This window comes from Jaculus jaculus, chromosome 20 (assembly GCF_020740685.1).
Source record: "Jaculus jaculus isolate mJacJac1 chromosome 20, mJacJac1.mat.Y.cur, whole genome shotgun sequence".
Classification (NCBI taxonomy): Eukaryota; Metazoa; Chordata; class Mammalia; order Rodentia; family Dipodidae; genus Jaculus; species Jaculus jaculus.
Genome location: NC_059121.1, coordinates 24,862,693 through 24,869,696, shown reverse-complemented (window position 1 = coordinate 24,869,696; position 7,004 = coordinate 24,862,693). Strand labels below are relative to the sequence as shown.

Genomic DNA, 7,004 nt, shown 5'->3' with positions numbered 1-7,004 from the left:
CATAGATTTTAACAAAGACCTTTCTCTTGATAGACAGGTAGTATTAAATATTTCTAGAATCAAGACAGTGTGAGTCAAATAGCATTGGATAGTCATTTACGATTTCAATGTGTAAATTAGTAAATATTTACAGCAATTCATCTCTGATGGGATTTACTGTGTACCAAGCATATTGTAAAATCTGCCCTGATTTTCCCTAAACACGTTATGGAGGAAAGTCATGAAAATTCTCTAGAGCCAGAAAGAGGGGTCAACCTTCAAGGAAGACACAGGCAAAGTAAGGGAGGAAATATCATGGGCTTGGACCCAGAGGCAGGAAAGAATAGGTTCCTTAGGCAAAGATGAAAACCATGTCAGACAAGAACCTGGGGTCTGAGAGAGGAGATGCAGAGGTGACAGTGACTAGGAACTTGTCCCTCCAAGAAAGGCTTATGTGTCAGAGGAGAAAGTTTATCTTGTTGACAACTGCATGATGCCCGTGGCTTCTTTTAGAGTAGATAAATTTAGAAAAGAGAAGGATTTTATTTTACCTATTTGACAGAGAGAGAGAGATAATGGGTGTGCCAGGGCCTCCAGCCACTGCAAACTAACTTCAAATGCAGGCGCCCCCTTGTGCATCTGGCTAACGTGGGACCTGGGGAATCAAATCTGGGTCCTTTGGCTTTGCAGGCAAAGGCCTCAATGCCCAAGCCATCCCTCCAGCCTGAAAGATTTATTTTTAAGGATAGGCTTGAATAAGGATTATGGGGGCAAGAAATACATTTGTGGACATTTAAGGGGTATACTAAATGATTAGACAGCACAGGCAACCCTACATTTTGACATTTAGTAGGCTAATGGATGGTGCCCCTATAAAAGTAACATGGCAGAAAACATATGGATTGCAGCGTAGAGACTGCTGTTTGGGGTGTGCCTGGAATATCTGGGGGATGCTGGTCAATGCTTAAAAGCACTGTAACAAGTTGCTGCAATAATTCAATTTCTTCTGCCCTCATTAGTATGCATGACGAAGGAATAACATGTTGTCTCCAAAGAGAATATATAGTGAGAGTAAGATTGAAGATGGCCAAGGATATAAGAAAGATCACAAAAGGGAAATAGAGAAAAAAAGAAAACCAGAGGCAAGGGAGCCAGCTGGAAAAGGAGGCAGCAGACAGATTGTGCAGCGCTTCTTCCATTTTCCTTCTGCACCCTAGCATGAGTCACCTGCGACCTCACTGCGTCCGGCTTCATCCCTGCAAAGTAAAAATAAGGTGTGGACAGTGCGCCCGCTCGGCGCATTTAGTCACTGCCTGCAAAATGCCTCACACGACAGTTTATGAGCGTTTGGGGATATAGCTCATCAACAGACTAGGTGCTTAGCATGTGCACTGAGATCTAATCACACCACCAAACAAGAAAGTCACCGTGTGCTATGCAGCCTCGGCTGCTAGACTAGGCTGCATGATTATTGTTTTCTTGTTCCTTTTTTTGTCTTTTATTTTCTTTTTTGTGGGGGGGTGTTGTATAATTATTGAGGGTACTAGGAGGAATTGTATGCATGTTCTGATGTGAATGTCCCGATACTTTGTCTGATTGATAACACTGCCAAAACCAAAATCCCCTAATTGATGACAAAAGTGTCAATCCTCGGGGTGGAGAGATGGCTTAGCGGTTAAGCGCTTGCCTGTGAAGCCTAAGGACCCCGGTTCGAGGCTCGGTTCCCCAGATCCCACGTTAGCCAGATGCCCAAGGGGGCGCACGCGTCTGGAGTTCGTTTGCAGAGGCTGGAAGCCCTGGCGCGCCCATTCTCTCTCTCTCCCTCTATCTGTCTTTCTCTCTGTGTCTGTTGCTCTCAAATAAATAAATAAAAATTAAAAAAAAGTAAAACAAATTAAAAAAAGTGTCAATCCTCAATACTACACATGTCTTAAAGCTTTTCTAGGAATCTATGTTGAAAGCAGTGAACAGGCAAAATAGCAGCCCGGAGAACAGTCCCAGCAAAATACGGCTGAGTAAACACTCCAAACTACTATTTAGATAAAACCAATTTCTCTTCATTTAAAAATTTTGGTCATCATTGGTTATTCATCATAACAGAGTCACCCTACTATTGAACCCAGGTTTTTTTTTCCTCTGTGGATTAATGATAATAATTCAAATATATTTGGCATAGTGCCTTCATATTGCATGTGCTCAGTAAATACAGCTACTTCTGTCTCTGTGAAAACTGATAGATCAGTTGTTCCATCTTATCTCCCTTCCTCCATTAGAGTATATCTCCTTAGTGATTTATAAAGCAGTTCCATGCTGGGGAAAAATATGACAGTATTAAAGGAGAAATGATAATATTGAGCAGCTATAGTATGCTAGAGACAGACCATCACTTCACATGTGATGGTTACTGCATGACGCAGGGAATCTACTGATTGTTTTTACTTATTCAGGTGAAAAAGACCATGGATGCCATTTTAAAAGGGAGTTACAGGCACAAAATGCTGTAAAAGTTAAAAATTAAATTGCAATAGAAAATGTTAATGTATAATAAATTCCTAACTATTTATGCCATAATGAGCACACAATACCATTGTCATGAAAACCTTAGAGGTCAGCCACACTTTCTTTTTTCAGACTTTACTTTCCTCTGATCCTCTTGAAAGTACTAAAGAATGATTACAAAATTTATGCTGCTTCTGAAAAACTTAAGGGAACTGACATTTTCAGATATTTTACAGACCTCATTTTTCTATTTCTCACTAGTTTCAATATGAAGACTAAACAGCTATTTACTGACATTAGCCATTTCATTAAAAAAATGAAATGATAATTCTTCAACTAAAGAATATGAATTTGAAGCTTAAAAATGTGGACAAGTGCTTTAAAAAAAAATGACATGTTGCTTTCTCTTCTGGTCCCACTGTAGGCCAGACATTTCTCCAAGGAGACCATCACCAGGACAGGATGGACCATTCCTCAGACCTGACCACAATGAGCCTATGTAAATTGTGCCTAAGGTTAGATTTGGGTTTATCAGTCAAAAATTCATAAGATTTTTTTCATTTTTTCATGCTAAAGTTTTGTTAAATAATGTGTTCACTCCACTGCAAATATCAGAATTATCTTATAACAGATAATGTTGATGTTTGTGTACAATTATACAAAAAGTTTACACTATGCATTTTCACAATAGGAAAATAGAATAAATGAAAGGAAAAAAACACAATTTATTCCAGGTTTTCTCTCTTTCTCTCTCTTTTTTTAAGGTAGGGTCTCACTCTAGCCCAGGCTAGCCTCCTACTCTGCCTCCAGAGTGCGTGGATGAAAGGCATGTGCCACCAAGCCTGGCTCATTCCAGTTTTAACTAAAGTTTGTGGAACTGAAACAAAGAAAGCCATAGCATATATGAGTTTTCTTTTGACATCTTACGTTTCCTTCTTTATTTAGAGATATATTTCTTATTTTTATCTAAATATTTTCACCATAAATTTTCATGTGTTTCTTTTCGTTTTATAGTTTGAATACAGGAAAGAAATATCTGATATTAAAATAGAAATGGGTTACTCTTAAAAAAAAATGACCAAAAGACATCAACACATCAGAAGAGTTATATGAAGCAGACGTTTGCTGCCCTCTTTTGGAGTAAATAAGTGAATACTATTCTTGATTCTGGGCATTTTACTACTGTCTGTATCTTACTATTGTAAGGAAACAAAGGCTAATGTTCTGTCATGAAAACAAAAACTGGAGATTTATTTCAATTTGATAAATCCACAAGAATTGCAGTGTTGTATAGCACAAGATTATTTAGAACCACACTAAATAAAATATAATTGCTGTGACTACCACAAATCCTGCTTGAGTAATAACCTTACAAATCAAACTCATCTGATAATAAATATTTGATGGTTTTAAGTCATCTTTTAAGTGGTTACAAATATTCATGTGGAAACTTGTGATAAAAACGAAGTGTACTTTTATTTAATTATTTAAACACCTACTTTGATTCAATTGTGAAAGAGATTGAGAAAGTCTTTGATCTTCCATAACTAAGAGCCGTAGTGAGAATATTTTGATGTCTACTACACCTTGATGATTTGGAAAATAATTTCAGTGCTCCCTTTGGCAGCACATATACTAAAATTGGAATGATACAGAGAAGATTAGTGTGGCTCCTGGGCAAGGATGACATGCAAATTCGTGAAGCATTCCATACTTTTAAGAGGAAAAGATCATGACATCAAAATAAAAGAGAGACTGATTGAGAGGGGAAAGGGATATGATGGAGAATGGAGTTTCAAAGGGGAAAGTGGGGGAAGGGAAGGCATTACCATGGGATATTGTCTACAATCATGGAAGTAATTAATAAAAAAATTAAAATTAAAAATAATAATAATTTAAAAACCCATCAACACTATCATTACCACTCACAGGTGATACTCAGAGGCCTGGAGCCTGGGGAGACGTTAAAGAGAAGAGCAGTGCAGATAAAGCTGAGGTGACTCAATGACAAGTTACTTTTCTTTTTGCCACCAGAAAAGCAAGAACAAATGACACAAACAAAAATGTATGGTGGAAAATTTCTGAAATCATAACTGAACTCCAGCTGGCACCAAACAGAATAAGATAAAAATCAACACAATTAAATACCTGCCTTTGCTTTTACTGAGATGGACAAAAATCAAACACCGTGCATGTCCAAAGTTGTGAGAATATTACATGTGAATATTTTCCTTAGTGACGGGAGTCTGCATGGAGGGATATACTATGAAGTTCTGACAAAATAATTCACTGTAGATTACAATTTTATTAAGAAAGAATCTGAGTGCAAAATACTACAGAAGCTCTCAACAAGCAGAGCTCAATGTAGCAGCAAGCAAATCCATTAAATGGATTTGGGGCAGAACAAATATGTACCCCAAACCTCATGAGAGACAAAACTATTGTTGAGGTTAAACAAATAAGGTTTAATTTTTTTTTTTTGTTTTTGTTTTTCAAGGTAGGCTGATCTGGAATTCACTCTGTAGTCTCAGGGTGGCTTCGATCTCATGGTGATCCTCCTACCTCTGCCTGCCTCCTGAGTGCTGGGATATTAAAGTGAAATTTGAGAAAAACTTATTTGCAAAGTTACACACTTGCACCATGGACAACAAATGACTAACAAGAGGCCTGTGGGAAAAAATCTATACTCATCCCCTATAAAGAGAAAATATTCAAGAGCTTAGCTTCAATAAACATACTAACAATTTCAGGGCTAGCAAGGATTAAATTATTTGAGTATATGTCATATGTCATATGTAAATAAATTATAATTATTAATATATGTATATGCATAGTTCATAAAACCCATAATAATTAATGTACTTATATCCATAATCTATAAATCTTAAAATAAATAACCTTCAAGTATTAGTTATAAATCTCGTTTTATAGTTTTTAAATGTGTACATCAACAGAATTATCAACTTAACGAAGGTTAATAATTGTATTTGTCCTCCTCATTCAAGTATCCATCTCATTTAAAGTTGTCTGTGTAAATATATTTTAATTCTAGTTATAATTATCCATCAAAAGTTAAACAATATACCAACACAGATGCTAAACAAAAATTATGAAGTCATAGACAGAGGTTGCATTATCAGAAGTAAAATTTATAGATAAGATAGATGTTAGTCTACAAGGGCATTATAGAAAAAAAGGTATAAGTGAAGTTAAATTACGTGATCTTGTCAGAGTCAAAACACCCAGGTGCAGCTGACCATTTTGAATATTATAGAATAAACCTAGATCTATAGATAAGTAATTTGCTTGATTTGGGGTAAGAAAATTAAATAGACTTCGTCTAGACAGAATGACCTCATTACATACATGTGTTCCCACAGAAGCCAGAATCTAATGAAAATTGTAAATTATCTTATTAAATAAATGTCTTTAGTTATGTGTATATGTTGCTCCCTATCAGACTCTAGCAATTCTACTGTGGATTTTGGTAAATTTCCCACTGCATTAAAATATAATAGAAAAATTGTAAAAAAACCCACAATTCTTACTTATTCCTGTTTTCTGGTGTGAATTTCCATTAGATTGACTATCAATATGTGGCATGTTGCCCTTGTATACTCAGACAAAATTAATCTTAAGGTAATTGTACAACTTGTAAGCAAGAATTGACACAAATTAGAACATAAGGAAAAATCCCAATTTGCTTTTTGTCTATTTTTTTTTTTTGCATTCATGTTACCTTATTTTAAATTTAATTATTTCTGTCATTCTTCAGACTGGAGTTCGCTCTACTAGAGGAATGGTCTATTTTAATAAAGGAAGATATGGAAAGGGTATGGTTTAAATTTTAGGATTAGAATCAAAACTCTTTTTGACCTAGGTAAGGTAGCAATAACACAACTGTCAAAGAAGATTAATAATTACCAGATGAATATTTTGTTAACAAAACTATAGTTATTTTAATTTTACTTTATTTATTTGAGATAGCAAGAGAGGAACAGGGAGAGAGACAGAGAGAATGGGTATACCGGGACCTCCAGCCACTGCAAATGAACTCCAGACGCATGTGCCCCCATGTGCATCTGGCTTACGTGGGTCTTGAGGAACTGAAATGAGGTCTGTTGGCTTTGAAGGCAAATGCCTTAACTGCTAAGCCATCTCTCCAGCTCCAAACTATAGTTTTTATCTAGTCCATTTTTATTCCTTTTACATATAACCAATACTCCCTGACCCATGGAACTGTAGGAGGAACTTGAAAATTCAAGCTAAGGTACTTTCAAAAGATAATATACTATCAAAAGGTAAGGTATAATACTTAAAAATATGAAAGAAACTGGGCATGGTGGCCCATGCTATTAATCCCTACAATTGAGAGGCTGAGGTAGAATGAACACTGTGAGTTCAAGGCCAGCCTGAGTCTAATTCCATGTCAGCCTGGGCTAGGGAGAGACCCTAACTTGAAAAAAAAAAAAACATATCAAACAAAAAATACAATGAATATATTCATGGACAAATGTCTATGGTAA

General features: G+C 36.1%; 1 non-coding gene across 1 annotated transcript; it reads left to right on the top strand.

The window, feature by feature from the left end:
* The first annotated feature begins 4,089 nt into the window (after positions 1–4,089).
* Positions 4,090–4,196, top strand: LOC123456326. Its single transcript, XR_006634462.1, has one exon. It is a non-coding gene; the product is annotated as a U6 spliceosomal RNA (small nuclear RNA).
* The last annotated feature ends 2,808 nt before the right edge of the window (positions 4,197–7,004 follow it).